The 26,115-nt window shown below is 41.1% G+C and overlaps 1 pseudogene across 1 annotated transcript; it reads left to right on the forward strand.

Moving 5' to 3' along the window:
- The first annotated feature begins 690 nt into the window (after positions 1-690).
- Positions 691-25,803, forward strand: LOC143541331 (UNC93-like protein 3; annotated as a pseudogene). Its single transcript, XR_013136744.1, has 10 exons — positions 691-966; positions 1,146-1,309; positions 9,445-9,463; positions 24,012-24,170; positions 24,283-24,327; positions 24,449-24,699; positions 24,786-24,876; positions 25,092-25,201; positions 25,299-25,422; positions 25,621-25,803. The product of XR_013136744.1 is annotated as an UNC93-like protein 3 (transcript).
- The last annotated feature ends 312 nt before the right edge of the window (positions 25,804-26,115 follow it).

Here is a 26,115-nt window from a genome sequence, read left to right on the forward strand (position 1 = left end):
AAATTAGCATTTATAGATGAAATTAAAAGTAACGTCCATATTAAATATGTGTCATACTTTAGTTGGGTAACTGGGTTGATCTCTTTGACCCCATACTTAGGTTAATTAATTTCATCCCAAATCACCCTCGTTCCTTAGGTCTATGGGTATATTTAATCCAATGCATTAAAGCTAAGTTGACAAGTGTTAATCACTGGCATAACGTTTTTTTATGGGTTAAAAGGCGTTAAATGCAAAATGGGTTAAATATTAACGAGCTAATTTAGTTAATACTTTTAGTCTTGATTTTAATTTCGAGCTAGCCTAGCTAGCTGGGACAGCTCGGTATGAAATTTGGTCGACCTCGAGCTAGCCATGGCTAGGCTCAACTCGGCTCGTTAACAGAGGCGTAGCTTTAATTAAAGGGGGCGGGGTGTCCCGGTCACAGCTGTTTATTCACTTCGTAGGGTAAATTTTCACATTTTTGTCCGACAATTTTTATAGGTATCGAACCTTGGTCACCTCTTAGTGACTTCGGTCACTCCTATGACTTAGCCCAAGCTTTACCACTGCTCATTAACAACCTTTAAGTGTTATTACTTGTCGTATCACGCTACACCCTACTATTGGTTGAAATGTGTAACTTCCAGTAGTTAAAGAACTAAAACATTAAGATGACAAAACCAAGGAACATCCATGTATTAATTTTCTTTCTTAAATAAAATAACGGCACGAGCTAATTAAAACTAGAGTCACGCTAATTTGGCGCTCATAGTCATACCATTAACACTATATATATGTATACCCACGTACACATCTGGTATCAATCTTTAGTTGAACCACGACATGGCTTTAGTTGATCATAATATTGAAGCTGGTGATCGATCGATTAATCATAGAAGTGACATTCATATTCTAAGCGCAGCATTCTTGTTCATTTTCCTGGTGTACGGTGCTGCTCAAAATTTGCAAACTACACTTAACACTGTCAATACTTTCAGTTTATTAAGTGTTCAATTTACTCAATGTTTGTTTCCTAAGTGTTTGTTCTAACGGAGATCGTATGCTATTAAATTAGCAACAAACTTTAAATCTATATCAACATGTTTTTGTTCCATATTATAATAAATTAATAATTAGATGATTTGTGTTACTAATTACTACAGAATGGAGACCTGGGAACTATTTCACTTGGCATATTGTATGCATCTTTCGCAGTTTCTTCAATGTTTTCCTCTTCTGTGGTTAGAAAACTTGGATCAAAGAATACTTTGCTGTTGGGTACTACCGGTTATTGGCTGTACATAGCTGCAAATCTAAAACCATCCTGGTAATTAATATTATTGCAACACTGCATGCACTTATAAATGAGCAGACTTTTCTTTTAAATTTTGAAACACAGATTCGATAATAAATTTAGTCTAGTAAACATATAGGATATTTGATGGCCGTTAGGCGGAAAGTTTGTTTATTTGATCAATGAACTAATTGATGGTAAATCAGTAGCTAACAAGAACACGAGAGTTGGGACGATTTTCTGGGTTTTATAACTTCAAAATATGATTACAATACTGGAATGGGAAATAACTTTTAAATTGCATGAAAAGCACACTAAACCTACTGCTGCTTAAATAGACAATACAAAATAACAAAACAAACATCCCACATTGCATGTGGCCCATGATCTCCACATGATTAATTGATTTTGTCTTCCACTAACTCCATAACTAACTCCTTAACAACCGGAAACTTTGTGACCAAGCAACAATTAGTTAACAATCTCCCCTCTAATGTTGACTTGGTTTGACTTCAACAACTCCGAACAGTGATCTCATTTCCCCAAACTTAATCCTTCCCAACGCCTTGGTTAGGATATCGGCCCTTTGAAACTTCCCGCTCACGTGCTCAACTTGGATTTCATCTCGTTCCACACATTCACGAATAAAGTGGTACTTTATGTTGATATGTTTGCTACGACCATGGAACGTAGGATTCTTCATAAGAGCTATTGCCGACTCGTTATCTACCAGCAACTTTACTCGTTGAGCTGTTTCCCCAGTTAACTCGCTTACCAAATTTCTCAGCCACAATGCTTGACAAGCGGCTGATGTAGCAGCCATGAACTCGGCTTCGCAAGAGGAGAGGACGACCGTACGCTGCTTTTGTGATGAATGTTATTGGATTGCCCGAGTAATAGAACACGGTACCCGTGGTTCCCCTTCTATCATCTAAATCACTTGCATGACTACTATCACTATACTCAATCATTCTTCCATTTTCTCCCCTTGAATATTTTAAACCAAAATCAATAGTTCCCTTTAAGTACCTTAGGATATGCTTCACGGCTGCAAGGTGGCTTTCTTTCGGCTTCTCCATGTATTTGCTAACCGCCCCAACCGAGTACCCGAGGTCCGGCCTTGTGTGAATCAAGTATCGAAGACTACCGATAATCTTTCGGTAATCGGTCAGGTTTACTTCATTTTTCATCTCTTGTTAAGCTCACCTTCTGGTCCATAGGCTTTTGTGTTAGATTGCAATTCCACATTCCAACAGACTCCAAAATTTTCTTCACGTAGCCTGATTGCTTTAAAATGATCCCATCATTCGTTTGAACAACTTCAATACCGAGATAGTAAGAGAGCCTGCCAAGGTCACTCATTTCAAACACAGATTGCAATTTTAATTTAAAACTTTGTACCTCCACTTCATCTGCTCCGGTAACAATAAGATCATCCACGTACACCCCAACGATCAAGGTGCTCGTAGATCGTTTGAGAGTGTACACCGCCGGCTCTGATGAACATCGAACGAAACCGAAATCCTTCAATGACTTATCAAGGCGGTCGTTCCAAGCCCTTGGTGCCTGCCTTAACCCATACAACGCCTTATTGAGCTTGTATACCATGTGTTCTTTACCCTTCACTACAAACCCGTCTGGTTGTGCAACGAATACATCTTCTTTTAGTACACCATTCAAGAAAGCCGATTTAACATCAAGGTGATGTAGAAACCAGCCTTCTTTTGCTGCCAACGAGAGTAACAAACGGACGGTTTCTATCCGAGCCACCGGTGCTTAAACTTCATCAAAATCGACCCCCTTTTTCTGTACGTAGCCCTTCGCCACCAACCGGGCTTTGTGTTTTACTGTATTACCTTCTGCATCCTTTTTTAACTTATAAACCCACTTCAACCCAATTACTTTATGATCCTTTGGCAGGTTAACCAAAGTCCAGGTTTGGTTCCTTTCAATCGACTCTAATTCGTTCTTCATAGCCACTTCCCAATCACTATTACTCATAGCCTCTTTGTAAGTTGTTGGCTCATCTCCTGCAAGCAATAATTCTTCATTTTGATCTTCAATTTGTATCGTTTCATCATAGACTTCTGATAGGGATCGAAAGCCTTGAGGTGGGGTATGATCATAATTAGTGTTAACTACATCTTGGTTCTCGTTACGAATCGGTGATGGTGAGATTTGAGAGGGAACTGGTGACGGCATGTTTTGGGTGTCGTTATGAGGTTGAGTTGGTTCATAGGGCATTTGTTGTTGTTGGGTTATATGTGGGGAATTATTGTCAAAATGGATAATAGCCCAACTTGGTTTCAGAATGGGTTCTTCACACTAGCTTTCACTCCAAGCCCATTTTCTTTTTTCTTCAAACACCATCACGTGCTACATAGACTTTCATTTGGTTAGGGTTAAGTAGCCTGTATGCTTTGCTACCTTCTTCAACTCCAAGATACATCATCATTGAACTTCTATCACTGAGCTTTGTCATCTGTGTTGGAAATTTCTTTACATGCGCTACATAACCAAACACCTTAAGATGGTGGAGATTCGGTATTCGCCCCCTCCAACCTTCATATGGTGTTTTATTTTTGAACCCCTTTGTCATGACCCGATTAAGTATATAAACCGCATACCTGACCGCCTCTCCCCATAACGTCTCCGGCACCTGCATAGTCTTCAACAATGACCTAGTGACTTCAAGAATGGTGCGGTTACGGCGTTCGACCACACCGTTTTGTTGCGGAGAGGATGGCGCCGTTTTTGTCTCTTTATTCCTTCCTGTTCACAAAATAAATCGAACTCACGAGAATTAAATTCACCACCACGGTCAGTCCGTAGTCCCTTAACCTTATAGTTACTTTCTCCTTCGACCTGGTTCTTGAACCTTTTAAATAGTTCAAGTGCTTCATCTTTTGTCTTGATAACATAGATCCACATGAAACGACAATAATCATCAACAATTAACAGGAAATACTGGTTACCTCCCTTTGTTTCAGGCGATATCGGGCCACATAGATCTGCGTGAATGAGTTCTATTGGCTTGCTCGCTCTCCACTGTGTCTCACCCGGGAATGATTCCCTTGTTTGCTTCGCTACCAAACATCCATCACATATTTGTGTCGGGTAGGATATGTTGGGCATTCTTTTGACCAGCCCCCTTTTCACCATGGAGTCGAGAACTCTGAAGCTTACATGTCCAACCCTTGCATGCCAGACCCAAGCCTCATCATCCATCTTTAGTGCCAACAAACTGGTTTGACTATCTTCAAAACCACTTTGTACAGCCATTTTTAGCCCGTTGTACTTCTGTCACCAATTTACCGGTCTCGTCGAATACCCAAAGATACCTATGCTTCATCCTGAACTCATACCCATCTTCCGTCATTTGGCCCAAACTGATGATGTTACTACGAAGGGCCGGTATATAATATACCTCAGGAATCATAAACTGATTAACATCTTTGCACTCGAACAATATCGTCCCCTTTCCTTTAATCTGAATTACCGAACCATCTCCAAAGCTTACTTGGCCTGTCACTTTATCATCCAACTCTGAAAAAGACTCTTAACCCTTGACATGTGGTTACTAGCCCCTGTATCAAGGACCAAGTATCACCAAACATTTCCTTTTTATCTTCATGCTTGTGAGGAACTACTGTTTCTTCATTCAACATGACCATGGGATTCACATTTTCTTCATGAACTACCAGCCAAAGACCAAGTTCATCATCGTTTTTTTCCACCAGATTCGCTTCAACCTTTTTTTTCTTTCTTACATTCCGATGCGAAATGCCCTTGTTCATTGCAATTGAAGCACGTGACGTGTTTCTTATCACGCGGCTTACGACTCGTTTCGCCCGAGTCACGGTTTGAACCACCACTCTAGTGGCCTCCTCTGCCACGGTATGAACCTCTACCCCGCAACCCACTACGACCGCCCCTATCTTGGTACGAACCTCGGCCACATCCGCCTGTTGAGAACCCTCTTCCGGTTCCCTTTTGGGTCTGTTGAGATTCGTTTCGGGTGAACAACAACCCGTTGTCACCAAACACGTTACTTTTCCGCTGATTCAACCTATCTTCATAAGCCTTCAACCGCCCAATCGCCTCCTCGAACAACATCGAATCGACGTCCAAACATTGTTCTATAGAAGCAATAAGTTGGAGATACTTTTTGGGGGCTGAATCAAGTAATTTCCTTACGAGTACATTCTCCTCCAACGTCACACCAAGGCTATTGAATTTGGAAATCATACCACTTAATTTCCCGGTAAAGTCATCAATGCTTTCACCGTCTTTCATCTTCATCGAGTCGAACTCTCGCTTGAGTGTGTGCAGACGCGCCTTCTGCACTCGTTCAGCACCAAGTACCGAGTCTTCAATGACTCCCAAATTTCACTCGCTGTCTTCTTCTTTGCGACCTGCAACAAGACGTCTTCGGGAATCGCTTGAAAAATGAAGGCTCGGGCTGTTTTGTTTTTCTTCTCGTCAGCGGCCGTACCGGCCTGAGGTTTGACTGAATCCCACAACCCGTGGGCATCCATGAAAGCTTCCATCTTGATGGACCATGTGGTATAGTTTGTAGCGGTTAGGGTAGGGATTTGCAATGAAATTGAACTGGCTTCTTTCGGGGCTGCAGCATTTGTGTTTACGACAGAGATGTTGTTAAATTTCGGGTATTTGGGCATAAACCTTGAGCGCTCTAATACCAAATGATGGTAAATCAGTAGCTAACAAGAACACGAGAGTTTGGACGATTTTCTGGGTTTTATAACTTCAAAATATGATTACAATACTGGAATGGGAAATAACTTTTAAATTGCATGAAAAGCAAACTAAACCTACTGCTGTTTAAATAGACAATACAAAATAACAAAACAAACATCCCACGTTGCATGTGGCCCATGATCTCCACATGATTAATTGATTTTGTCTTCCACTAACTCCATAACTAACTCCTTAACAACCGGAAACTTTGTGACCAAGCAACAATTAGTTAACACTAATGTGAGCAATCATTCTTCTTCTTCTTCCTTACCCCCCCCCCCAGTCAAATGAATGAACATAACGCATGCATGCTCTGCTCCTTATGTTTGTTTATTTATGTTCATTTATTGTTCGTTCGCTTACATATTCATAAAATTTTTTATTAGAATATTAGCATACCTGAACTTGAAAACATTCATTTTCTTAATGAACGAGCCCGAACAAAAAAATATGTCTATATAAAGTGTGTGTACGTGTTCAGCCATTGGTTTAGCTAAACTTATACAAACGAACGCAAATGAGCCTAACTAAAACTAAAGAGTGATAATTAACAAGTCATGAGATATATATATTGTTGTAAAACACAATAGTTTTGTGGGAAGCATAAGAATATATCTAGTCCTTTGGATCTATAATCTACTGGTTGAGATTAATAGCTTCTTAAAACTTTGTACTATTTTAGTGGTCGCTTTATTTTATAGTTTTCTCACACTTCATACAAAACAATATTTTTTATTTAAACCCTCATATATATATATATAGGGAGTGGATCAAGAGAAAACTCACCTTTAGAGAGAAAACTTAAAAACTCTTAAAAACTCTTAAAGAATTATTTTTAATTAAAAATAAAAAATATTTTCAAAATTCTGTTTTAGCCATTATCCTTATATTTTCTTATATTTCACTCGAAAAAAATAAAAATAAATAAAAAATATAAAAAAAACCGCTGTGATGCACATACGTATTACTGTCCGATACCGTTGTATTACACATGTGTATTACTATGTATTTTTGAGTTTAATAGTGTTTTATTGCTTATATTTAATATTTGTGTATTGTATATGTGTAGTAGTGTTGTATTATATGGAAAAAAAATAATAATAATAAAATAAAAGTCGATGTGGTGCACATGTGCGTTAATGTTGTATTACACATACGTACTAATGTGTATTCGATGTGTGTATTAGTCTTATATTGCATATATACAATAGTGTGTATCAAATATGTGTAATAGTGTTGTATTCTATGCAATACAAACACTTTTGCATATACGCAATGCACACTATTACACATGCGCACTACAACGACAAGGATACCGACAAGTTTTTTTTTTTTTTTGAACCAATAACAACATATAAGAATAATGGAAAAAAAAACTTCAAAAAAAATGTTAAAATAGTTTTTTAGGAGTTTTTAAGTTTTCTCTTTAAGAGGAGTTTTCACTAGAACTCATCTCTCTCTCTCTATATATATATATATATATATAATTATACACACACATATATGTGTGTGTGCGCATTATGAAACAACCTGCATTGACCCGACTAAATTTATTTCAATAGAATCTGTTTTTATAGTTTTCTCACACTTCATACAAAACAATTATTTTTTATTTAAACCCTAATATATATATATATATATATATATATATATAATTCTACACACACATATATATGTGTGTATTATGAAACAACCTGCATTGACCCGACTAACTTATTTCAATAGAATCTGTTTTGATCAGAACCGAACTTAACCTGTTTTTAAATTAATCCGGATAACCCGAACCCTTTCTGACCCATTACATGTCTTTTATTAGTCTATTGATATTAGGATTTTGTCATTTTTTGTCCATCATAGGTATTCAATGGGTTGGGGAGGTATGTAATATATCTTTACTATTAAGACCGACTAAATTTTATAAATATCGCATGATGTTTACATTATTCATGGCTTGTAACTGTTGGATCAGAAAGTTACGAACACAATGGGTATGTTTGCTTGGAGGTAATGGAATAAAGGGGGAATGTAATGAGAGAATGAATGAAATGGACAAGGAAACGACATGGATCATTACCATTCCTTTGTCTTGTTTGGTTAACCTATAGGAATGAAATCAATTATTAATTTTTATTGTTTGGTATCCAAAAAAATTGTAGAAATGAAATACAAATAATAAAAACACTCCTATATCAAAATACTTTTTACCCCCCTCCCCAAAAAAAAATCTACAATGGCGACGGTGATAGCTCCGGGGACGAAAATGGTGGTGGCGGTGGCGATGGTGGCGGCGGCGGCGGAGGCGGAGTTGGTGGTGGTACCGGTGGTTGTTTGGTGGTGGTGTTGTTGAGAAAGTAAGGTGAAGGAGGAATGGAATGAAAAAAAAGAAGGGGGGTGGGAAGGAATGGTTTTAATGGAATGTGATTCCATGTGTAATGGATGATTCCATTCCATTAAGCAACCAAACACCACTTTTTTCATTCCCACGTAATAAATCATTCCATTCCCACTATCATTCCTGCATACCAAACGCTACCAACAAGAATAAACGAAAACAACCAATATTATGACTAATAATTATGCGTTACATAGAGAAGGTTAGAAGATAAAGAGAAGGCTTACTTGGATGTTGGGGATGATTTGAAATGCTGTTTAAAAAGAAACACTCAACCTAAATATTATGAATTAAAAATAACAAACCACGGCTATCCACACTGAAGAGGTAGGTCCCAGCAGAGCCCAGTTGGACCCGCAAGACTCACCTCAAAGAGGGACGTCTGCGCAGTTGATCCCGCAAGACTCACCTTCAACAGGGACGTCTGCGAAAAGGCTAAACTCGCAAGACACCTTGAAGAGAGACGTCTGCGCAGAAACCAACTGGATCCGCAGGACCCACCATGCTCAGAGACGTGACGTCCTTACGCGCAGTACGCAAGCTGTTCCCGCAGGAAAAGCCTCCCAATGGTCAACGTACTCCGCCTGTTCCCGCAGCAACGGATACTAGCCATCAGGGAAGGCTACCCGCGCAGCAAGGCTACACGCACAAGGCACTTAACTCTTAAATAATTCAGTAATTTCACCTGAAGAAGGAGTGAGCAAGCCGGGAATATTCCCGCCCAAATGAGCCAGTCCGTACGCTATTGGAGGATCTTTTGTACTGTACCTGACGAGGTATGGACAAAAGATCTGACCAAAGCTGCGACAGCTCACTGACAACAGTACAACGAGCAGCATGCTCTATTACTTAATGTCACTATCAGCCGCTGCCTACTCACCAACCTGTCGTAGCACGTGCATAGCCTGCAGTTGGTGGAAAAGAAATATTACACAGCCGGCCTGGTCACTATCAGCCGCTGCCTACCCACCAACCACCAGCATGGCATGTGCGTAGCCCACAGTTGGCAGAACAGGAATACTATTCAGCCGGCTGTACCTGCTTGGAAACCTACCTTCGGCTATAAATACTCCAACACCTTGGAATTGTATTATCATCTCATCATCTTATCTTCTCAAGCAATCTTTCAATATATACACTTATATTCAAGAGCAATCTAGTCTGATTCTCACGCCGGAGGGTGGTCACAAGGAGGTACCCCCCCCCCCCTTCTCAGTGACGAGCTCACGGTGTCTGTTTTTCAGGTCATCTGAAGAACAGCCATCTTTGCCGGACCTAACCCTCGAGGGAAACGTCTATTTAACCCCCAGATTATCCGTAATCTGCCCGGGGTCAATTAGTGTTTCTTCATTGGCGCCATCCGTGCATAAAAGCTAGAACTACTTTTTCAGTTTCTTCAAACTTCTGGAAAGATGGTTAAGGTTACTCCGTTGCCAAGGCCAACGAGTGACCAAGAAACCCAGGTAATCACAACCCCAGCTACTGGGAGGAACACCGGCGAGTACACAAATTTTACGAACACTACCCCGGTTACTCAAGCCGGGGCAAGTGCAGTAAATTTTACGAACACTACCCCGGTTACCCAAGCTGGGGCAAGTGCAGTAAACAATCATCTCCTGGGATTCATTGATACCCAGGTGGAAAGACAACAGACGAGGCTCCCCCGCCAAACACTTGAACAAGTTAAAGCGTGGGCGGAAGCACGTCAGAAGGAATTCCAAGCTGAGTTGGACGAACGCTTACGTTCACTCCAACAGGCTGACGAATTCGGAAGCACTCGACAGCAGCTCAACACGAGCAGTGAGTGCGAGTACTCGAACGATGATCGGGAGGAATCCGACACCGAAGCAAACCCTCGCCACAGGGAAAAGGGAAGCGTAAGGAAACGGACTTCCAACCGAGAAGGCATTTCGAAGAAACCTTTAAACCAAGGAATGCGGCGGGAAACCCGCGTGACTTCTCCAAAACCTTCAAACCAACTGCTGCAAATGCGGGAACGTCCAAATTTGCAAGGGACATTGCGGAAGCAATCGCCCCGAAAAGTGTCAAACAAATGTCCAATATAGGCACATATGATGGTATATCTGACCCAGACGATCATTTGAACAGATTCATAGCGGGGGCAACCGTCAGCAATTAGACGGAACCCACGTGGTGTTACATGTTCCAAATGACACTTGTTGGGGCAGCCAGAGCGTGGTTTGACCGTCTACCGGTCCACCACATCTACGATTGGGCAGAGTTCCAACAGAAGTTTAGCCAACACTTCAGTCAACAAAGAAAGTACACTGAAGAGCAATGGACGATCCTCACCTGCATCCGAGAGGAAGATGAATCTTTGCTAGACTTCATCACTCGCTTCAACTCAAAGAAGCTGAGTCTGGGCGCTATTAGCGAAGATCTTGTTCGCGCTGCTTTCATTCAGGGCGCGAAATATCCATAGCTCATCCGCACCTTAACGGGTAAAGACGGCATGCCATCCACATGGGATGCCATCATGACAGCAGCTAAACGCTTCGCGGAAACGGAAAAGCAACTGGGTAGAGATCTTCCCCAAAGCACAAACCTCTACACCCAGAAAACAAGAGAAAACAACGTCCTTACCGCCCGACTAAACAAAAAGAGGAAGCTAGGTATTTGGCAGTCAAGGGTAAACTTTGACACCTCATCCGGCTCGCATCCTCGGTTAGGCGGAAAGGACAACATGCAGTCGTCGAACCGGAACTCCAGATGGACGCCACTCACCAAAAGCGTCACCGAGATATTCGCCACTGAGAGGCTCCCATGGCCAGAGGCTCCAATTATCCGACAGCGTCCAAACGCTGATCAAAGCAAATTCTGTGACTTCCACAAGACAAGAGGCCACAACACCGAGGAATGCGTAGACTTGAAGGACATCGTCGAAGCATTTGTCAGAGATGGGACGCTCAGGCACCTCGTGGCGTAATGAACGTTGAGCAGGCTAATGCGTGTTGAACCCCAGTTGGGAAAAACACGAATGAAACTGCAGCTTCAATGTTGGAGACTACATACTGCGTAAACAACGAGATTCCGAACCAAGTGCATATCGGCTCGAAAGGCTCGATGACACTCCCATCTCAAGTACATGGAAGGGAGCTCAATTACACAGGCTGCATGTAGATCAATTCCAAACTTGTAAAGAAAAGGCCCAGAGCCACTTCTAATGGAAATGATTCTCCTTATCACATTGACGCTGATGATCTTACATTTATACTTATGAACTTTCCACACTGATATGCCGGTCTTCACCGCATACATAAGTGGGGAAGTAAGTCGTTGCGTGTGGAAGGCGGCAAAACCCGCATAAACACAAAAAACGGCCAACCTTCACGCAGGTCAGTTATAGGTAAAGTTGGGTCATCCCACTAAATGAAAGTGTCGGTCCTACCCGCACAAATCATGATAGAGGAAACCGAACTAACCTATTGACAACCGCGCGTCGAACGGTTAACTTATTCAAAACACTGATATGCCAGTTTTCACCGCATAAATAAGTGTGAAGAAATCGTTGCGTGTGGACGGCGGCAAAACCCGCGTAAGCACAAAAAACAGATGAGGAAAACCTTCACGTAGGTCAATTATAGGTGAAGTTCAGTCATCCCACTAAATGAAAGTGCCGGTCCTAACCGCACAAATCATGACAGAGGAAACCGAACTAACCTTTTGACAACCGCGCGTCGAACGGTTAACTTATTCAAAACACTGATGTTGGTATTCACCGCATAAATAAGTGTGAAAAGTCGTTGCGTGTGGACGGCGACAAAACCCGCATAAACACAAAAAATGGCAAACCTTCACGCAGGTCAGTTATAGGTGAAGATCGGTCATCCCACTAAATGAAAGTGACGGTACTACCCGCACAATCATGATAGAGGAAACTGAACACTAACCTATTGACAACCGCGCGTCGAATGGCTAACTTGTTCAAAACACTTGGAAAATTGCTAAGTTAAAGTGCACGAGCGAATCATATATGGTTTATGCGGCAAAACAAGTGCCAAATTAAGCTATAATATGCATGAGCAAGTCATATAACGTCTATAAAGCAAGTCATCCAGTGAAAGTGGCGGTCCTACCCGCACAAAGATTTATACATTCCATAAAAATTCACGTATTACAAGAATGGCCGGGTATCTACCCGCCTACAAGAGTGTAAATCTATACAAAAACATAAACCTATACTAACAGTGGGAAGGGATCTAAAGGTTCAAGCTTCAGGACCACTCCCTCCAAACCCACTTGTACCCGCACCATCAGTTGGCTGTGGCGGTTCAAGGAAGGTCTTGAGAATGGTAAGCCCATCATCAGCAGCAGCAACTTCGTTCACCTTCTCCACCACCGGATGCGGGAAGGCAGCATACTGGTTCACTGCTTGGTCATACGCAGCTTCAGTATCTACATCATATAGAGGGAAGTTGGAAGGCAGGATGCCCTTCTCAACAAACCCCAGACCAAGCAAGAAGTCATCCTTTTCCCCATCCTCATGAGAAGCGTTGAGGGCTGCGCTCATGGCATCGTCGTAAGATGTGTCCATGAAGATCCGATGCACAACCTACAAAATTATCAACTTTTCTAAGTATAAAGAAAAGCGTGAAGACATTATGAAGCTAAGCTTACCTGCGACAACGCTTCTCGTAGAAGCCATTCCTTGGTAACCAGAGCCTCCTGGAGGGCAGCTTGAGCTTGGTTACGGGCGCGTTCGGCTTCACTTTTGTTAAGGTTGGCAAGCAACACTTCCTTAGCAGCAGCCTCTTCAACGCCCTTTAGCTTACGCTCAGTATGGTAGAGCATACCCCTCTGGTCCAAGATCTCTTGAAGCTTCTTGGCGTCTTCCATGGCCAAGGCGTCATGAGCCTGCTGGAGCCTCTCTAGTTTGGCTTTGAGCTCCTCATTCTCGGCGCGCAGAGGCTCCGCAACAGCTTCAGCCTTGGTGGCCCTCTTGGTTGCGTTCCGCGCAGTTTCCTTAGCCAACCGAAGCTGTTCGTTAACAGCTTGGGTAGCCTTGGAACGGACCTCGAGACGGGCCTGAACTTCAACCTCAAGGGCCTTGAAGGCCTTCTCCTTCTCCGCAGCAACGGCGGAGAGTCTCCTGTTCTCCTCCCGGATAACCCGTGCCTGAGCTACTTCTTGGATACGAGCCGCCTTTAACTTGTCGTTTTCACGACAAAGCAACTCGACGCGCGGCTGCATCCGGGCAAGGAGAATCCGGAGCTCGTTTGTCAGCCTACCCTCCTGGTAGCTCGACATAGCTTCCCCCAGCCCCCCACTTGGAGCGGCGTGGCGCGCCCACTCGACGCAGTCCACAGCCGTCCGAAGGGTTGTTCCTCGGCGGATGTTCCAACGTGGAACATACACTTCATTGGAATCCGACACTGTAAAAACAAAAAGCAGTTAGGAAAAGGTGATAAAAAAAAAGAGAATAGGCCAAATAAACCCTACGCACCTGTAGGGTCGACAACAGGCCGGTAGCCGCCGAATCCATAACCCGAACCTAACGGATATCCATCCAAGAGGTCAGGCAGATGGGAAGGAGGCAGAGATTGGCTAGAAGCCCCAAACATACCTGCTGAACCGGCCGGGGGCGAGGTAGTCGCCGGTGCCGGAGGCACGGTTGAAGCCGCTACGGTAGAGACCATCGGAGGTGAACTCACTGGAGGTGAACTCACAACCGTGGCCGCCGCTGCGGAAGAACCCGCATAAAATATCACCGCCGGCTCAGTAAAGGATTCCGTGAACATCGCACTGACAGCCGGCGGGGATGATGTTACAGTTGGAACAGTTGCCTCAACGGGATGAGCAACTGAACCAATGCTGCACACAGGCGCAGCCGCCTGGGTCATCGCCTCGGGTAGGTTGACCAAACCTACCGTCATGGGTCCAGAGACGCTCCCTCCCGCTCTACTCTGGAATGCGGTAGCATCCACGCCTGCATGAAGACAAGATAGTTAAATATAATAGCGGAAGGATATGCAGTTAAAGTAAATGAAAATTATACTTACGAGTTCTCTTCAGCTTGAAGGTTCTGATAGGCGGGGACGAACCTGATGGAGCCGGCCTCTTCACGCCGCTCACCGTCGTCATCCTGGGCTGCTCAGAGGTGACAGCTGTCTCAACCTCTGGAACAGTGGTCTCACCACCACCAGGGTTCCCCGCCGCCTCCTCGCTCTCGGTCTCCGAGTCAGACCGGTTAACCTGATCGGCGGTGGAGGCAACCTTTGCCTTGCTCTTCCCGCCAGCAGCCTTCTTCCTCCTCGCGAAGAAAGGACCATCTGTGGATTCCTCATCAGAAGATGACAAGATTAGAGGAATTCCAGCAGAGGTTTGAGCATGGAGAGGGCGGGGGTTAAAGAGTTCCTTACCTGGCTACGTGGCACTCAAAATCTCATGGCCCGGCGGGTAAACCTCCACAAACCGATCCGCCGTTTGCTCAAGGATGGGCAACTCATTCTCATCAAGAGCACGAGTACCCAGCCGAGCGGGACCACCAGCCTCCCGCGGATGCAGGAGCGATTGTAAGTCATTCCCCTCTGAAACAAAAAGAGAAACAGTTAGAAGAAAAACCATAAATCAGCAAAGAAGACGGAGCATACCGTAAGGGACAGAGTTCAAACCGTATTCGAGGACGATGGGAATCTGTGGCGCCTCCGCCCCAGCATCCTTCCACACCCGGCTCATCCCGAGCATCACCATCCCGGACTCCGCAAAGCGGTAAACCGGAGACTGGACCCGGGAAATCTTGGAGAACCATTCCGCCTCCTTGTAGTTGGAGGCGTGAAGGTTCGGGAGAGCTCTCCCGTTCTTGAACGTCATCGCTATGGGGACGACGCGAGCGGAGATATAAAAGAACTCCCGCTTCCAAGACCGAAGACTGCGCTCGGTAGCGCAGATCTTCAAACCCTTGATCCGAGTGACCAAGGTATACCACCCCTGGATGCACCTCCAGGAATAGAAGGTCATCAGGCGGTCGACATGGGGCTCCACGCCCAGAATGAGGCACACCCATTCAAAATGGCGAATCTTGGCGATCGCCATTGGGTGTACCTCCATCAGATGTACACCGTGTCTCTCCAAAACACGGTACACAAACTTCGTCAATGGGAACCTGAGATTCCCATAGATGAAAAATGTGGCATACACCCCTATCTTGCCCTTGGGGGCATCGTACACCGTCTGATGAGGCTTAGGAAACTCAGGCTCGAAAGGCTCGAGCATGAACTTCCTAACAATGTACTGGTACAGGTCGACGGTAAGAGCACACTGGCACTCACCAGCAGTACTCTTATCGTCCTTATCAGAAGTAGACGACGGATTCTCGGCATACACGTCAGACTCCTCGGCGGTAGCCTCAAGATCATGAACGGAAGACATGTTTTGGATGTGAAGAACGATTTCAGGAGAATGCTCGACGGAAAGGTTAGAGTATTCGCCGGAAATCGTTTAGAAGAAGAAGAGTGAAGTGAAGGTGTGGATTAAGATGCACCCTCTCCCCCTTTATATACTCATCGCAATGAATGCGATGAATTTAATGCGGAAGAGAGAGGAAAACGCTGGTGCAATGAAACTATGACACGTGGAAAAAGAAAGCTGGCAACAGCTGTTGACAGGACGCGCGCGGTAAACTTCGCGGCCCCGCGCCCGAAAACTCGCGCCCACGCGCCTGAAAAAGCGTCTGGATTGACCATATACTGTCACGTCGCCATAACTTCCTGCACGTCCTGAAACTGTCAGAAGAAACCGTCGGACTACGCAACCGTCCCTTCAACAGTTTGGACTGTTCTTATCCTTTCACCAACTCTTCGAATTTCAAAAAGATTCAAAAGTAAGCGGGACTATACCCCTTACCTTGGCAACCAAGTAACTATAAGACAGGTGCGAGTACAGTGTTAAGGCAAAACCTTTCACATACTTAGCACCTGCAGGGAATTGAAGCCAAGAATACCTCGGCAACCAAATAACTATAAGACGGGTGCTGGTACAGTGTCAAGGCAAAACCCTTCACATACTTAGCACCCGCAGGGAATTGAAGCCAGGAATACCTTGGAAGTAAAGTAACTATAAGACGAGTGCGGGTACAGTGTTAAGGCAGAACCCTTCACATACTTAGCACTCCGCAGGGAATTGAAACCAAGAAGGATCTTTTGGGCCATGCTTGCGGAAACGGGAATAACATCCCCGCATAGCGGGAACGTCGAGAACTAGATTGTTTGAAGCTCCAAGATGGAATTGGTTGTTTAACATAATTGATCACTATGTTCAAAACTACCAAAACCTCATGGAGAATCTACACAAGTGGAACTCAACGCTCCTGACTTGCGAGGAGGTTACCGACCTACCCGCATCATACCCAAAGATCAAGCAGAAAAGTCGGGAATTTCTGCACGTGACATTAGGACTTCCGCGGGAAGAATCCCCATGGAAAACCTTAAAACTAAACCCTTTTCAAAACCCTTTGCTTAAGTCCAAAAGTTCACCTCACTTAATAACAATTCATGAGAAGAACATTGGACTGGGGGGACTTGAAGAGGTAGGTCCCAGCAGAGCCCAGTTGGACCTGCAAGACTCACCTCAAAGAGGGACGTCTGCGCAGTTGAACCCGCAAGACTCACCTTCAACAGGGACGTCTGCGCAAAGGCTAAACTCGCAAGACACCTTGAAGAGAGACGTCTGCGCAGAAACCAACTGGATCCGCAGGACCCACCATGCTCAGAGACGTGACGTCCTTACGCGCAGTACGCAAGCTGTTCCCGCAGGAAAAGCCTCCCAATGGTCTACGTACTCCGCCTGTTCCCGCAGCAACGGATACTAGCCATCAGGGAAGGCTACCCGCGCAGCAAGGCTACACGCACAAGGCACTTAACTCTTAAATAATTCAGTAATGTCACCTGAAGAAGGAGTGAGCAAGCCGGGAATATTCCCGCCCAAAGCCGGGAAAACTCCCGCCCAAATGAGCCAGTCCGTACGCTACTGGAGGATCTTTTGTACTGTACCTGACGAGGTATGGACAAAAGATCTGACCAAAGCTGAGATAGCTCACTGACAACAGTACAACGAGCAGCATGCTCTATTACTTAATGTCACTATCAGCCGCTGCCTACTCACCAACCTGTCGTAGCACGTGCATAGCCTGCAGTTGGTGGAAATGGAATAGTACACAGCCGGCCTGGTCACTATCAGCCGCTGCCTACCCACCAACCACCAGCATGGCATGTGCGTAGCCCACAGTTGGCAGAACAGGAATACTATTCAGCCGGCTGTACCTTCTTGGAAACCTACCTTCGGCTATAAATACTCCAACACCTTGGAATGGTATTATCATCTCATCATCTTATCTTTTCTAGCAATCTCTCAATATATACACTTATATTCAAGAGCAATCTAGTCTGATTCTCACGCCGGAGGGTGGTCACAAGGAGGTACCCCCCCTTCTCAGTGACGAGCTCACGGTGTCTGTTTTGCAGGTCATCTGAAGAACAACCATCTTTGCCGGACCTAACCCTCGAGGGAAACATCTATTTAACCCCCAGATTATCCGTAATCTGCCCGGGGTCAATTAGTGTTTCTTCACACACCTAAATATTGATAAAAATAAGAGAAAATAATGTTAAACTTTAAATATCCGATATTGATAATTAGAAACTTGAATTATGCTTTAGCACCCCTTCTTAATTCAAAGCTTCTTCACCCATCAAATCACTTGGGTAGCTAAAATATTATGTACCCTAACACTTTTGTGAGAACTTCAGCAACTTGTTCTTTGTATTAGCATGACTTGAGTTCCACTTGTTTCGTACCCGTCAAACTCTTGATGTAGTGATATTGGATATCAATGTGCTTATTTCTACAATGGAACGTTGCATTCTTTGATAAAATGACTGACACAAAAAATGGTTCTAGGCAAATCTTGAGCATACCTTAGACCGTCCATAGTCGGAAGTTGTGGACGATGTTTTTGGCCCAAATCGCTTGGCGTTTTAGCCCTAAGCGTTTCTATACAAAGTTGAAGCTCGCACCATTTTCAAGCAGTTGATTTAAGCATCTAGAACTCTGCAAAATAAATGATTTAAACATATTTGAACAACAAAAAGAATTTAGAGATACCTAGCTCCCGGAGGGTGGAGGTGTTGTTGCCGGAGCTGTTGATGGTCGTTGTCGATTTAAAATCCGAAAGAAAGAAACTAGATAGATAAATATGGAGAGAGTATAGTGAAAGTATGATGAATGCCGTAAATGTTAGCTCATCTCATCTTACTATACTAAAAAAGAAAATTTCTAAGTCCACATGACAATCAATTAGCCTACCTGTCACACCCCAACCTACGGTGGAACATGCCGGGGCACGACATAATTATATCATAGCTCACAAGACACTAAAGTAAATTACACATATCAATATCTCATCATCATCATCATCGTACTCAGTATATCCCACCAATAGCAATGCTATGGTAGGGTCTGAGGAGGGTAAGATGTAAACAGCCTTACCTCTATCCCATAGGGATATAGAGACTGCTTCCGGTGGGACCCCCGGCTCGATAGTAGTTTTGCATCAAGCCTTGGACATAAGGCACATAGCACTCAATCATCGGGACACCGGCTGATTGATGCATGTGCCCTTGTCTTTCGGCTATCAACGCCACCACATGATGCCTGATTAACCTTCCGCCACTTTTAACGTTATTTTCATGAGATTAGTAAAATAATGTCAAAATTAGTGCAATTTTACTTTTGCCCACCTGAGGGTTCACACATATATACATTATATGCGCGCACCGCAAGCAGGGCGTACACATATCAATATCTAAGTTATTTATTTCATATAGCATTCAAGTACACAAAAACAAAATATTATCTTAATTGGAAATAACATCACAATTAAATAATTAAAATAAAATCCATCATCATTCGTCATGCATCCTAAGGTCCAACTATTCTTTAACTTCTTTCTTCATCCCAATAGCTACCCGTGTCATGCTTGAAAATAGAGTTTGTCAACATAAAATTAGCAAGTAATCACGATTTTTGTATATATATATATATAGTATTGAAAAAGACAATTCCTTTTGATAAACATGAATTACTACACCTAGCATGACAATAATATAAAAGCTTGTCTTTTCACCCAAATCACATAGATACGAGCTACTCGACGGCGTATGATCATACTAATGAGGATGAGGATGAGATACCAACAACCATAGCTCAAAATAAACACATAGTCACAATTCACACGTATCAACTAATCGAGCAATTTTATATTTACACAAATAATAGAATTGTAGTGAAAATGATAGTCTAATTAATTTGTGAACGCATAACGTCCCGAAAATGTAAAACGGTAAAAAGGAGGATGCGAATTACTTACCTTACAGGTGGAATGAGTGTTGATACAATGATAAAAAGTTAGGGTGACAACGATTGCGCTCCTCGAGATACACCAAATAAACACCCTAATTGTTAACGATAGTATAATTACAATTAGATTACTGTTAATATTATTGTTACCACTAATATTTTTACCATAAGTATTACTATAATAAGTAGTCTTTTTGGTAATCAACAAAAAGATGTGTAACAACAAGAAAGTAGCTAAGAAAATGAGAATCGACCCTCGGGATTCTGTGTAAGATTCTGATTGCAAAAGGGTATTATTTTGTATTATCATTTTTCTATTGTAGATTAGTTAAACTGCATCAAAGGTATTTTGTACAATTCAGTGAAAGTTTGATTTCAGGTTATAACCTCTAGCAAGGCAGTTTAACAACAATGCTTTTCCCTGCAAAAGATTGTTAATCGATGCATAATTTGATACGGGCTGGTGTGGTTTTTAAAAGACATTTTGATTTAAAGAATAATTAACGGGTCAAACTATGTTTCAACTTTCAGGTCATGACTTTGGCGACAGATCTTTAGGGTCATGGCTTCAGTGAGTGATCAAAAGATTGATTTTGGACATTTAAAACTTGTTTTCGGATTATTTTCAAAGTCAATATTTTATTTTTGGCATTTATGGGATATTTTGGATTTGAGAGGGGCCAAATCCCTAAAAGGGGGCAAAGTGTGTTTCAACCTTTTAGTCATGACTTTTGTGACGAAGCTTTAGAGGCATGACTTTGGTGACATATCAAAAGATCGATTTTGAGCATTTTAAATTTGGTTTCGGAATAAATTCAGAGTCATTAGTTTTCTTTCAATTATGGGATACTTTGGATTTCATAGGAGTCAAATTCTTAAAAGGGGCATTTTGGGCATCTTGATTTCTTTTAAACCATTCACAGGTCAAATAAAAATTGGTTTATGGAAAAGTTCGAATAGATATATATACTAGTCTATTTATGTATATATGTTTTAGTCGACAAAAATATCTCATTGCATATATAATCAATTTGAATTATAAAGTTTTGTGACGTTGTAGGATGATATAGCCAATAAGAGAAAAAACGTAGCAAAGCTAATTTACAGAAGATTAAAATGATTTGGTTGAAAGGCAATTAGGCATATGTATGCTTATTTAACCTTACATATATTTTAAATTTTTTATTATTTACATAAATTAAATTGTTCAATCCGTGTGGTACATGGGTAGCTAATCTAGTATGTTGCATATACTAGGGTTAAAAGAAAGTTTCATAAAGCCTTCGTTTAAAATGTCATCTTCAACTTCTTAGTCCATACTCTTCATCTGTTCAAAAAACTATCTTCGTATTTGTTTAAAGTTAAATTATATATGGTTATATTAGTTTTATATTATTTAGTTATGATATCATCCGGTTCTTAAATTTGGTCTAAAGACGAACAAGACGAAGATGAAGACAAGTGGTATTTATGCATTTTTCAGATTTATTTTCATTTTTTTAAAGTAATTGTCGTTTTTAATTTTAATGTAAATTCTAATTATCTAATGAAATATTATTTATTAAATTTTATTAAAAAAGGTTAGAAATGCAAAATTGAAAAAAGTAATCCGAGTAATGATTGGAGGAGAGTTTTCATTATTTATTAAATTTTATTAATTTTTCTCAATCACCACATTCTAATTCAATTTGCTTATCATGATCATACCACAACCCATACTCGATTGTACATGCCACGTATCTAAGAATTCATTTAGCAACTCAAGATGGCATCTCAATGTGACGAGAGATCAGCCCTACATAGAATGCAAGATCGAGTCCTTGTGTGTGACAGATACAGCAGGCCTTCGACTATGCTTTAAACACTCAGAACATCTTTTGGTTCTTCATTGTCATCAACTTTGAACTTAATTCTCTCGTTGGTTCATGGGAGTTAAGGAAGATTTTCAGTTTTTCATCCCAAACTTTGACAGATCAGTACCCCTGCCGTTTAGATCTTCCAGACTCGTCCCATTATCTTGACCTGAATCAGAGCTTTCCATTGAAAAAGAACCGGCAGATTCACCACCTTGTCCATGTCCATTCCTTACTTTGTTTCTTCTTAGCCATCTTATACGATTATCTTAATCAGTTCAATGGGTAGCATGTGCGTGCTTACTTTCTTTACTGCAGTGCCTTTTAGCTAGTTCATGAAACACCACATCTCTGCATGCCATAATGCTTATTTTGACTTGATCATATAGTCAGTAATACTCAGTATGCCTTCGACGTTGGGGCATACCCAACCAGTACACACTTACAATGACTTTGGATCAGACTTCTACACATGATGTTTAGGTAGTTGGGCATAAACTACATATCCAAACACCTTTAGACGACACACGAATGGCTTGCTCCTATAAAAACCTTCATACGGTGTTTTAACATCAACTACTTTCATGGGTGATAGCCGATAGGTTCCTCAAATAAAAAGTCTCGGCTATGGCTTCCGATCGGTCTTCGATGGACCGGCCAAAGATAGAGAATTATTGGTTTTATGAAGCTTGATAACATGACTTTTTGAAGCCAAGTACGGCCAAAAATAAATACTTTTAAGTGGGTTGAAGTTATTGAAAACTTTATCTTTTTTTTGGATCTTCATAATCAATAATAATGATGAATTCACATTTGGTAGAAAGGATTTCAAAAACTAATAACGTTGTATGCGTTACCCTTCATTTTTCTTCTTAGTCTTCAAGTGCGTTATTTCTATTTTCATTTATGAAAATGGGTCATTTTAGAGATCTTTTGATTTGCTTTGCCTCGGGTCAAAATGGGTCATTTTAAAATGACATCAGTTTAGTTCTGGTCAATGAGTCAATATAAAAAAGTATAGATTTCATTCGGGTTTAAACGGGTCTTTTTAAAATCATATCAATTTGGTTCAGGTCATAACGGGCCAATTTTAGAAGATATCGATTTGGTTCGGGTTAAAATGGGTCATTCTCAAAACGCAACAATTTGATTTTGGTCAAAATATGTCATTTTTAAAAAGGTTTCGGTTATATTCTTAAATGCGCTTTCGACGTGCTTCAGTTTATTAGGGTGCAAGACTTTTCACATGAAATGTAAAAACAGTTTTCATAGTCAGTTAGTCACTATGTTTGTTGGATTGGTGTACGAATGTTTATGTGATGCTTATCGGGAAGAAAAGTAACCCAAATCGTTCTTGGATGCTTATCGGGAATATTTTCTAATTTGCTTGCTTTCCAGACTATTGTTAGTGAAGCTTGTTTGTTTTCTATTAATATTATTTTTTAAATTTTATGAAGGTTCTGCTTTAAAGTTTTAAATTTTCTCGTAAACATTCTCCTATGTAAAGTTATTCTTTGTAAGTTTATATATTTCAATACATTGTTTGCGTATGAATGTAAATTGCAATTAGAAATCATGTTGTTCTCTCAATAAATACATTAAAAAATAACTTTTCGTTTGAAATTATATATGTTTTTACTTGACGATTTCTATATTTCCACCCGTGTTGTACACGGGTCAATAACCTAGTTCTTCAATATAGTAATAGAAAACATGAATAATATTAAACCAGTGTACATGTTACATGCAGAGAGACCGGTAATCGCAGTAGTGAATGATGAAGACGGCATCCTTGCCAGATTATAGTTAATGCATGGGTCCTTGAGAGAACTTTTATATATATATATGAGAGAGAGGAATTGTATGTGTGTGTGATTATTTGATGTTAATATTATGCTCTCTTATATAACCCTTTATTAGTTTTTTTTTTTGAACGACTAATTTGGATCACTCACGGATCACTGGAGTATTATCGTGCCACCAGTGTACCACATGATCATATCTACCACCGAGCCACCAATTTAGGAGGAAACTCAATATTTGAGAAAAACCTCCTCTTGTGAGATTCGAACCCAGGACCTTATGGTCACTAAGTCTTATCCCACCACCAAGATACCATTAGACTAGAAGTTCTTTGGTATAACCCTTATTAGTTAATATGGGTAATTAGGTCCATCAGTAATTACCAACTAATATAAATGATAATGATGTCCATATATATACATATTTATTCTTACAAAGAATTGTAGGATGTGGTTTGAACGACAAAGAAAAACCGATAAAAGTTAAACTCTAAATTAACCAATGATAAAAAGGAAATTGCTAGAAACATTTAATTATACTTCAACAGTAATAGTAGCATTTTCATGGCTTAGTGTTTAACTACTTCTTTGTATATCAGGGGACATACCTTACCTCAACAGCAAGGAGCCAAGGAAATGAACACATGTTACATGAAGGAACTGTAATTGGCCACTTCAATGGAGAGTTTTGGGGAATTTATGCCACTAACCAGGTGATGTTTTTAACTTTCTCTAAACTAATGTTTTAATTAGTTTCAACTTTTGAACAATATTCACTTAATGACTTCAATAGATGAACTTATCTTTCTTATGCTGAATTGTCAGATTGTTGGAAACCTTTTAACTCTAGCTCTGTTGAAGACTGAAGCGGTAAGCATCTGTTATGAACAAATTACTTCTACATGAAGACGATGCGATGAAATAGCTCAAATTATATGATGCATTTTTCCATTTTGTCATTTTATGATACAAATTCTTTAATTCTTTGCAGGGGGGAACTACAAGTGGCAGAACTTTACTATTCGCCGTCTTTCTTGGTAGCATGACCGTGGGAACGTTTCTTATGTCCTTCTTAAAGAAAAGGGACGGTGAAGAAACTGAGGGAGAAATAGATCCTTCTCTCGGTTTCTTTACATTTTTAGTATCTTTGTGGAAGCAAGTAATAACCCCATTGTGTGACATAAGGTTCTTATTGATCATCCCACTTATTGCGTTTTCTGGTCGACGACAGGCGTTTTTCTGGTATATACACACACACTTATGGTGCCATTATTCTAAGTACTCCGTTTATTCTTTAAATGAGCGGGCATTTTTTTCAATCAATGCAGGGCCGAATTTACAAAGTTTTATGTTAAGCCGTCTCTTGGGGAGTCCGGTGTTGGTGGTGCTATGGCTGTATATGGACTTTTTGATGCAATTGTGAGTGATGTATAAGATGCCTTTTTATTTCAAAAGTAATACTAAAATTGATAAAGGGTGAAACTGCGGTTTTTGGAGATTTTGAACCTATTTACGCAATCTCATAATCACTTCAAACGGAACATCCAACCGCACCCTATCACCCTTTTTAGCTATTTTATAATTCCAACATCCATGTTAGTTTATTGACACTGTGCTAATGAAATGTCTCTCAGTGTTCGGTAGTTGTTGGTTGGCTTACATCCGGTCTATCATCTATCACTTTGATTGTTTCTGGTGGCGCCTTTCTTCAGGGTGGGTTATTGATCTGGCTGCTAAATTACAGGTTAATATACCACTTTTGTGTGGAAGTTCATTTTAGATCTCTAAATCTCTTCGCTTTCTCCAAATTTCTGATTCATCCGTTTTTTAAATATTCTCAGGGAACCCACTGGTGCTCTACGCATAGTATACCCGCTTCTCATTGCCACGATATGGGGAATTGGTAACGGAGTGCTCATGACACAGCTTAATGCTTTACTCGCAATGCTCTTTGAGAACACCATGGTATAAAATTAAACCGTTTATTTATTCATTAGGTCTGTGTCAATTTGAACGAATCGTATTTATGCACCTAAAGGACTATAACTGTAATTAACTTTATAAGTGACTGTAGGCAACATTCTCAACCTTTTAAATACAGTAAAATGATAAAAGGAACACACATAATTTATCTAATACCCTTTTCACTGTCAACATGAACAGGTAGAAACGTTTGCACAATTTAAGCTTTGGCAGAGTGCTGCAATTGCGGTTTTCTTCTTTTTGAGATTACACATCTCGCTGCAAATCATGCTATATTTTATGCTTGCTGCACTTGTTATTTCATTAGCTGGATTTCTATTTCTCATGTTTAAAGTGGAAAAGGTGTATTTTAATCGTGCTTGATCAAAGACTAGGTGCTCACTCTTCCCTTTTCCATGGTTGTTTATTTATCTTTATGTTTACCTGTAGCAACTGTTGATTGCCATAATAAGCAACTATATTTCATATTATTCATGTTGCATTAAAGGTTTTACTTGTAAAACGGTAGATTTATATTATGTGTATTCATTATAAATAAAAAAAAGTATAAACAAAAAAATGGTCCCGTTTGATTTGAGATACTTGATATATAATCTTTCAGTGTGATGAAAGAACATAAATTGATCCTTCATTCATTTCAGGTAAAACACAAACAAAACTGCATTGCAAGAAAAA

This window comes from Bidens hawaiensis, unplaced genomic scaffold, assembly GCF_021521415.1.
Source record: "Bidens hawaiensis isolate Kalapana, Puna unplaced genomic scaffold, B.hawaiensis_p1.1 tig00012550_1, whole genome shotgun sequence".
NCBI classification, from domain to species: domain Eukaryota; kingdom Viridiplantae; phylum Streptophyta; class Magnoliopsida; order Asterales; family Asteraceae; genus Bidens; species Bidens hawaiensis.